The sequence below is a fragment of the Salvia hispanica genome, chromosome 1, assembly GCF_023119035.1.
Source record: "Salvia hispanica cultivar TCC Black 2014 chromosome 1, UniMelb_Shisp_WGS_1.0, whole genome shotgun sequence".
In the NCBI taxonomy this organism is placed as follows: Eukaryota; Viridiplantae; Streptophyta; class Magnoliopsida; order Lamiales; family Lamiaceae; genus Salvia; species Salvia hispanica.
In genome coordinates this window covers 41,938,159-41,948,008 of record NC_062965.1, presented here as the reverse complement: position 1 = coordinate 41,948,008, position 9,850 = coordinate 41,938,159, and the positions used below count along the sequence as shown (strand labels likewise).

The 9,850-nt window shown below is 32.7% G+C and overlaps 1 long non-coding RNA gene across 1 annotated transcript; it reads left to right on the top strand.

The window, feature by feature from the left end:
- Positions 1–2,419: 2,419 nt before the first annotated feature.
- LOC125202326 lies at positions 2,420–3,849 on the top strand. Its single transcript, XR_007173077.1, has 4 exons — positions 2,420–2,587; positions 2,655–2,693; positions 2,763–2,855; positions 3,597–3,849. It is a non-coding gene; the product is annotated as an uncharacterized LOC125202326 (long non-coding RNA).
- Positions 3,850–9,850: the final 6,001 nt, after the last annotated feature.

The window sequence follows — 9,850 nt, the reverse complement described above, 5'->3', positions numbered from 1 at the left end:
AAATGAATTAAGTAATGACCCATTTGAATAAAGTAATAAACCTACTGGAATAAAGTAAAAATATGTTCATTTCCAATTAATTACGTAATGGATGAAATGAAGTAATACACTTACTTGAATGAAGTATAAACGTACTAGAATGAAGTAAAAATATATTCATTTTCAATTTATTACGTACTGGATTGAAGTAATAAACCTATTGGAATGAAGTAAAAACCTACTAAAATGAAGTAATACCTACTAGAAATAAGTTATGCACTGGTATTTTTCAATTTATTAGAACAATATGTTATACGTCAATATTAATAGTCATTTGGTTCTTTTCATTTCTAATATTATTCATTCATTATATATTACTTCATTTAACCATGCTATTACTTATTTCAGATAGTTCCATCAAGCTATTACTTATTTCAGATAGTTTCATCACTTCATCTATTAGTTTGTAATTTATTACTTCATTTTTTTATTTTCTGATGATATAATGATACATTTATTTGTTTGTAATTTATTACTTCATTCCAGTAGGTTGATACTTCATTTCAGTGGTTAATTACTTCATTACATGTGATTATAACTTCATCAAGTACGTTATTTAGTTCATTACAAATATAATTTTTCGCAAACTATGCATACAACATGATTCAATTCATATTACTTCATTACTTGATGTTATTATTCCATCAAGTGCGTTATTTAGTTCATTAAAATTATAATTCTTCAGAAACTATGCATATAATACAATTATATCCATATCACTTCATTATTTGAGGTTATAACTTCATCAAGTGCGTTATTTAGTTCATTACAATATTAATTCGTCATACAATGCAGTTCTCCAACTGTTCTTCTCCACTCCCAAAAATTCCTTCAATCTACAACGACGATTTCCACCAGAAATCCTTCAAAATCAAACCGGATGACGATAAATTGTTCTCAAAGCTTCTCTAGCCCGAATCAAGCAATATATGCATTTCTGTTTTGAAGAAATACTCCCAAGTAGTATTTTTATTTTGCACTGTATGCTTGCCAATAATTTGCATCACAACTAAACAATATGAAACAAGAAACAAGAAGAAGCACACACAAAGATTAACACAATGATATAACTCAAATGTCGTGGATTTGGCAGAATTATTTTCTCACTTTTATTCAATTCAGTCAAAAATATCAAGCCTCCTCGTGATGGAGATTTTCCAATGCTAAATTGGATAAACTAATTAAGGTTGAAAGCTTATAAAGTGGAATATGCACAACTCAAAACAACAGCCAATTTGGCTAGAATTCAAAAACTATAAAACAAATTAGGATTCAAACAAAAGCCCCAACGTTTCAAAGAGTGAGAGAGATAGAGTCATCAAAAATCCGATGGAAGTAATATGCAAACAATCGAGACCCATAGATGTAAAACTACATCATAGTTGTTGTTTACCCTAAATCTGTGACTTAGGTGAATAAAATGACCTAGTCAAATGAAGTAATAACCTAATAAAATGAAGTAATGATCTAATTAAATGAAGTAATATAGAAATCTGAATAATGACGATTTTCACACTTCTTCCCCATTCTGGAATGCCTTCAATCAGCCTTCTCCACGCTACTCTTGCAGCTTCTTCTTCTTGGCCATCAATGACAGCTCGTCCGGCATCCTCTCCAGCCCATTTCCTATGGCCCCATGACCTTATCAATTATCTCCTTTTGCATCTCCTTATTCACAATCATCCATGTGTTGAACCGATAATGTCAACGTCGTCGGAGTTGTTCTCTGTCAATTCCTCGACGATGTAATCTCGATTTCGTAATTGATCGATTTTCCGGCGGAGTGTTTGGAGGCGAGCAACTTGAGGGATCCGTAGGGAAGTCTCTGTCTGAAATAATGAGAGGAACTCCCGATTGACCGCACCAGTGACTCCAAAGATGGCGACGGAGGGGCTGTCCTTACAGAGAGACATGCTGAAGGCGAAAGGGAATTGGGGTCGGGAATAGTGAGAGAGAATTGCAGAGAGAGAAGTGGGTTGGATTTGGAAGGGAGGAAGAACTGCATATTCCGGAAATACCCTTTTACCATTTTAATTAAATAAAAAAATGAGACAATGTATAATTATTAATAACCATTCGATGTGATTAATGAGTGAATGAGATTTAGTCTCTAGTTCGGTATTTAAGAAGGGTTCGACATTGATCACATATATAGGTCCCCTTATATGCACAACATCTCCTAGTGTAGAACTAGAGACTAAATATTGAGCATAGGATTCAAAAATTGATGGATTAGATGTGAATAAACTATATTTCATTCTCGTTATTCATCCAGTAAATTAATCACTTCAGCCAAGGGATAATTTGGTCTTTCTGCTGCTTAGGTGAAATTGTGAAAATGCAAAGACGGAAAAAGATGACTAATTTTCACCTATTCACTTTCCTTCTATCAATTTTCAGAGCCCCCACTTTCTTCCCTCTTTCAATGATTCAGGGAGCGGCGAATGCAATCGTCTTCACCATCCGAGTCAACAAGTTCTTCTTCCCTCCAAGTCTCGCTATCATCAAGTTCTAACCATGGTTGGCATAAGGAAGACGGAAACCAAAGGTATTTGTTTATTTCTACACTTTTAGTCATTCCTCGAAAGCATAATTTTTAATCTTTACTATTATAGATGGGCGGCATTTCCGTTCGAACACAACATCTGGTATCGGTAAGATCTACCTTAACTCTAATTAGTTCTACTTTAGAAGGTTTTAATTCTATTGATTTGTCGAATCAGGGATGCAACAGGTGAATGATAACCCTTAAAATAAGTGTACTGCGAAATGAAAACGGACAATAAACTCTCAGGCTACTGAACCCAAAAATTCCGGTGAGCTAACCCTAACTGACGGTTTAATTATGTGTTCTTTTTTTGTGATTTAAGATTGTTAAAATTTCATTTTATAAAAAAAATTGTACTGCTTAAGTTGTCAATTTTTCGATTTTCTGAGTGGTCTGGAACTTTTTGTTAGAAACTATGAGTTGGTAAATATGCTTCATCCTAAGTTTATAATGTGAATTGATTCCTGCATAATATGAAGGGATTCCTAGATAGTATGAATTAATTTTTCTGTTTGAGGTGTTCGTAATGTGAATTGATTGCTGTATAACATGAAGGGGTTTCTAGACAATATGAATTAATTTATCCGTTTGATGAAGTTTTGTCAATAGGATTTCTCCAAAAAATTTAACAGGTGTGTTTCATTAATTCCTAATTTGTTTAATTTCTGTTGGTAAATTTGAGTTGGTAAATTTGCTTTAGATTAAGTTTTTAATGTTAATTGGTTGTTGTATAACATGATTGATTGTAATGTGAATTGATTGTTAAATTTTCTTCATCCCATGTTTGCAACGTGAATTGTTTGTTGTATAGCATGAAGGGATTTCTGGACACTATGAATTAATTTTTCTGTTTGATGAAGTTCATTAAATAGGATTCCTCCAAAGGTTTGATTCATTAAATGTTATTTTGTATATACTTTTTTGTGTCGTTATAAAAGTTATATATTTAATTCATGTAATTCAGTTTGCTTTTACTGAACATTGTGTTTTTACCATGGCTGTGATTAAGGGAGGGAGTACTGCAGAGGTTGAGAACCAAATATTGTTCAACCTTGATGAATGCAGTAAACAATCATGAATACCTCAACAACAAGTGCATCACTGCAAGATATTACGAAGAGGCTTGCATATACAATGATATTGATGTTGAAAAAATATTGCATATTACCTAAAGAAGAAGTAATGTAATTGTTGGTTAATGTTTTAGAGTTTCGATAGAACCATACTCTTGAAATTAATGCTACCGATTTGAATTATGTTCTGATTTTGTGTACACCTATTTCACCGACGTTAAATATTGGTTTCTTGTGTGGAAATAAATTACCGACACATTCAATCGAATTGTCAATTAAATATCTAAAATAATGCATCAAGTGCACATATTTACTTCATTGCAGCAAGATTTTGTTTCAAACAAAAGAATTTTATAGTATAACGAACTGTATAAAATTAAAATATATGACATATTTTATCATTGCAGAACAACTGCAACAATAAGCACATTCATAGCAATTCAAATTCTTGTTATAATGACAATAATGATGGAAAACTTTAGTTAATTTTATAAAAAATTAAGTTCATAATAAACACGCCGAAACTTTATGATATAATTTGGCTCAGAATAGTAATTGGAAAAGTCATTCTATATTGAACTCCAGTACAGATTAAATTAAACCAAAAAAACTTTGAAATTAAATTGCATAAATACTTCAGCACGTATGTAAAACGATTCATTTCAATCACAGATAAGTTCTACTATGTAAAAATAAAACAGTTTTACAATTTTGAAATTACATAGAGACATGATAGCATAAGGGATCCAAAATCACTTTTTTTTCTATTGGCTCGTTATATTGTAACAATTCCTTGAATCATGACTCCCAACCTCGCCACATCTGGCACATTTATGACTGGCTTCCCATTCATCTTCATAGCTTTCTCAAGGCGTGAAATAAGCCATTTTTCCGAACCCTTGATTTTGACGTTGTCAGGAGGATAGACATCTATTTCACTAGCCGCTTGAGACCCATAGAAATTCTCAATTTGCACTTATCATTGGTGTATGACACTGAGATATATAATAATAATAATAATAATAATAATAATAATAATAATAATAATAATAATAATAATAATAATAATAATAATAATAATAATAATATTAATAATAATAATACAAACAGATTATTGCTATATAAAAATAGAGAATGAATATTAATATTATTAACTAAAACGTTCCATAAGACTAAATAAATGATACTGATATTATTACTAACAAAAATTGATTTCAGAAATTATAGAAGGTTCATTACAACCATACAATAGTTCATCCCAAATGACAAAAAGTTCAAATCCATAGTCATACACCCAAACAAATAACCATTGACGCAATTCAAACTAGAACACATAATGAAGTTCATTAAAACCATACAATAGTTCATTCCAAGTGATAAATAGTTCATATGTACGCTCATACACCAAAACAAATAACCATTGACGTCATTCCAGCTAAAACACATAATGAAATTCATTAAAACCATACAGTAGTTCATCTCAAAGGACAAAATGGTTCATATCTACGCTCATACACCAAAACAAATAACCATTGACGCCATTCAAACTAAAACACAGAATTAAGTTCATTACAACCATACAAAAGTTCATTCCACGTGTTAAATAGTTCATATCTACGGTCATACACCAAAACAAATAACCATTGACGCCATTCCAGCTAAAACACATAATGAATAATAACATGATTCACAAAAACGAGCATAATACTAAAAACACGATAATTCAAACTAAACTTAAAAAGAATAAAAAAACATAGTGAGAAAAAGATTATGCATACAATAACATTGTTCATTCAAAATGAAAACCAGTTCATTACAACAACAACACAATACATTCGAACTGTAAAATAGTTCAATGCTACAATCAAACAACAAATTTAAAAAATTATTCAAAGATTAAATAAAAACGAAGAACCATTAACATTCGATATATAACTGCTGTTGGTCGAACAACATAAGAAAAAAATATAATATTGATACAACTAACCTGGATCGCATTCGTCGTCCTCCAATGATTCAGAATCAAAAAGCGAGCCGTCAATTGTAACTCATCTTCCTTGATTTTTGTGATTTTTTTTGAATCAGTTCCACGTGCATTTGTTGTGTTTGGTAAAAATTCAAATGTCGGAGAAGGATTGTTCGATCGTGTGACTGATATATTAGCAGATTCAATGGCAAATGTGTTAAATTCTTCAAATCATTGTCCCACATCGGCTTGGTGATGATCCTAGCTTATCTATATAAGTGTGGATAACCCTCCCCCTTATGAGGCCTTTTAAGGGGTGAGTGGCCCATTTCTAATATGGTATCAGAGCGGGCCCAAGTCGATGATGGTTTATCTCTTTATCTCTTCTCTTGCCTACCCACGTGATGGAAGTCCGATGTGTCATTCCGGCCCACACGTGAGGGAGCGTGTTAAATTCTTCAAATCATTGTCCCACATCGGCTTGGTGATGATCCTAGCTTATCTATATAAGTGTGGATAACCCTCCCCTTTAAGGGGTGAGTAGCTCATTTCTAATAAAATGAAGATTAGATTAGAATAATTTGAATATCATTGTCATATTAACATGTCTGAATATTTTTGCAGATTGAATTGCAAATGAAGAGTGAATTAGAATCGTTTGAAAATCATTTCCATATTAACATGTCTGAAATCAAGGAAAATAAGATAACTGCCAAAGTTACAATTACAAAATAAGCCCCCCCACACGTTACTTGCACAATATTATAATACATGTAGACAATATTTAATAGTATTTGAGAGAATTAATTATGACCATAAGATTATAAAATGGGTGGACAAGATTTGTTCTCTAGTTCAGTCATTAAAATTTGTTCGACATTGAATATAATCCTATATATATATATATATATATATATATATATATAGGGTCTTGTTAGGTTGAGATTATTTAGCTAAATTGAGAAATGAGATGCAATATGAGCCACTAATCCACAAGCTAAACAAAATGTCAACAAATACAACATTATGTCAACAAGGGGGTAAAATTGTAATTTCATAAATAGAAAAAGCGTGAAACATCCAAACTGATTTCAAACTCTAAAATCTCTCGTAAAAAATCTATCTCGCTGATCTTTATACACTTCGAGTCCTTCAAAATCTGCAACAACTCGGTGATTTTCAAAATTCAAAGCAAAAACATTGAAAATCTCGCTGATCTAAATGACGAACGAAGAGGAAAATCGGAAAGAATCGGTTGAAAAATCGATTGAAGCTGAGGAACAGCAGTCAAAATCGGCGACGCATGAAGCTACTTCTTCAGGTTAAGAAATCGATAAACCAGAAATCTCCGGTCGTATCTGTGAGTGACACTTTCCTGCATTTGTCCCAGTCATTTCATATAGACGACAATGTTGCTGTTGATAACTGGAAAGCGGTATTTGACTCAATACGGAATGCTGAAAAAGAAAACGAAACACTTGAAGATTTGAATGAATTTCCAACTTTCAGATTGGGAGATTTCTTCGATAAAGTAAGCACATAAACAACCTATATTTAAATTAATACATCATTTTGTTGATACATTGTTGAACTAATTTTTGAACAGGCTGTAGAAGAAAGAAATAGAGAAAATTTACCTACATCACCAGTTGATAATCCTGAAGAGGTCAGACAAACTGTTGAAGGAGATGAACAAAGCAAGGAGAACATGATGTGTGATGGTGATAATGAATCAAACTCTCCTATCTTGACAGCCGTATTAGGATCTCCACACACAGCATCCCTATCTCTCCAACAACAAGAAGCCAATGCTTTAGAGCATGTTAACAAGCAAGCATCAGTTTTAGGATCTGAGAACAGAGGAAGTGAGATGGAAATTCAAGTACAAGTTCAAGCTGATAGGTCATCACCAACTACTGAATATGCTGGACATGTCAATACTCAAGAATCAATTATGGAATCTGAGAACAGTGGAACTGAGTTGGAAATACAAGAAGAAGTTGAAGCTGATAGGGCATCACCAACAACTGAATCTCCTGGACAAGTCAATAATCAATCATCACTTATAGAATTTGAAAACAGGAGTAGTGAGTTGGAAATTCAAGCAGAAGATGAAGCTGATAGGACATCACCAACAAATGAATCTCCTGCACATGTCAATATTGAAACATCAATTATAGGATTTGAGAACAGGAAAAGTGAGTTTGAAATTCAAGCAGAAGATGAAGCTGATATAGACTTAAGAACACAAAATGCCTTGCATCTATTATCAAAAGTATGTACTGACTTTGAAATCAGCAACAATGAAGAAGCAATCAAGGCAACAAATGTTATTGTTGATATCATAAATGAACAGGTACAGTTTATAATGATTATATTAAACTCTTGAATATTTTTATATGATTTTATATTAGTTATTGACATTGTGGATATCATAGTTGACATAGATAAAAATATAATTGACATGGTATAGCATGGAGTTTCAGGAAGACAGGGAGGATGCAGCTGCATGCTCAATTGTTGAGTATATGATGAGAGAGGGTATTGAAACACTGGATGACACTCCTCCTGAATCCAACATACAAATACAAGAACATAAAGGGAAAGAGAAGATGCATGAGGAAAAAGAAAAAACTCCTGAAAACACGGAAAGAAGAATGATTGTTTACAAGGTAAAAAAATGAATGAATTATTGTTTACATTGCTTGTAATAGTTGTTAAAATGTAATTGACACGGTTATTGACACGATATGTAGTGCAGTTGACATGATATGTAGTGTAGTTGACATAATCATATTAGTTATTGAAACAGTTAGTGTAATATATTTGACAAGATTTGTAATTGCAACTAACATTAAATTCACTGACAACAGCATCTGAACCCTGTTCCGATCTCTGAGATTCCACTGGTTGAAGCTAGAGTGCTACGCTCACCATTTGAAATACGAGCCGTGCATATGAAAACAACCCTGAACCCAGACGAAAGAGATATGTACTACTACATAGTAGAAACTGAAGGAACAAAAGAGTATGCATAATTTAATTCTTTGAATAATCTCTACAATCCTTTTATATTTACATACAGTTGACATAATTTATGAATGATATTTAAATGTTGTCTGCATGCTTTCATGTCAGTGATTTATGTGTCTACACTAATGGCTTTGTTTGGGCAAGCAAAGGAGTGTTTTCATCTCTGAAACCCCATTCAGAAATCAGTACAGGTGTAATTGATGTATGGGCAGCACACCTGAACTACAAGGAAAGAGAAAGGGCAAAATCGTCACCTCCGCGCCTGTTTCTGACAACATCCTCATGCGTGAGTAATCTAAATTTCTGTGTCAACTATTTGGATGACAAATTTCACTAACAAAAAAATGTTAAATGCAGTATTTGAATATAACAAATCGGCAGCCTCATTGGGATCCATTACAATCCCAGAACAACTTTGTGTCGCGAATTCAACAGGAGATTAGAACAATAGAAGATTTCGATTGGAGAAAGATTGATTTGGTAACAAATTTATTTTTGTGCAAAGATCTCACAGTTTCACCTACATAGTTTTTGACAGGAGTTGTCAAATTCTTTTCTCTAATTTTATCTGACATACAATACAGGTATTCTTCCCTGTTTTTAAAAGTGGCTATTACTATCTTGTGGTATTCTGGATGAGGATGAACAAAATTGAGATAATTGATAGTGCCAAACCACCTAGAGACAAGAATCCCTTGGAAAAGTATAGCTTTGATGTTGCAATACTGGTATGCTTTTTTAAATATAGCTAACATTATGTTTAGATTTTTGTTGACATAATTTACGTATCTTGCTAAAATGCTTTGTATGCAAATTTTAATTTAGTTGTTTATATATTTGCAGAAAGATATGTTTGAGGCATACTTTATAGAGAATAACATGACAGATCTATCACAAAATATAAAGAAGTCTCCTTACAAGGTTATTCCTTTAGATTGGGCCACAAGCACCAATAAAGAAGACAACGGTGTTTATATGATGAGACATATGGAGACATACTTTGGCAGGAAGGGAAGGGATTGGGATATTGGCTTTACTCCACGCGGCTTGAAGATTCTACAGGTACTCAGAGGAAGATATTGCGAAGCAATGCTTACATCAGAGAGCAACAAGAAGTGTATGGATATGATATGTCATGCTAACATCTGGATGAATGCAAACAAGCAAAGATTATCTGCGTTACAGAACAAG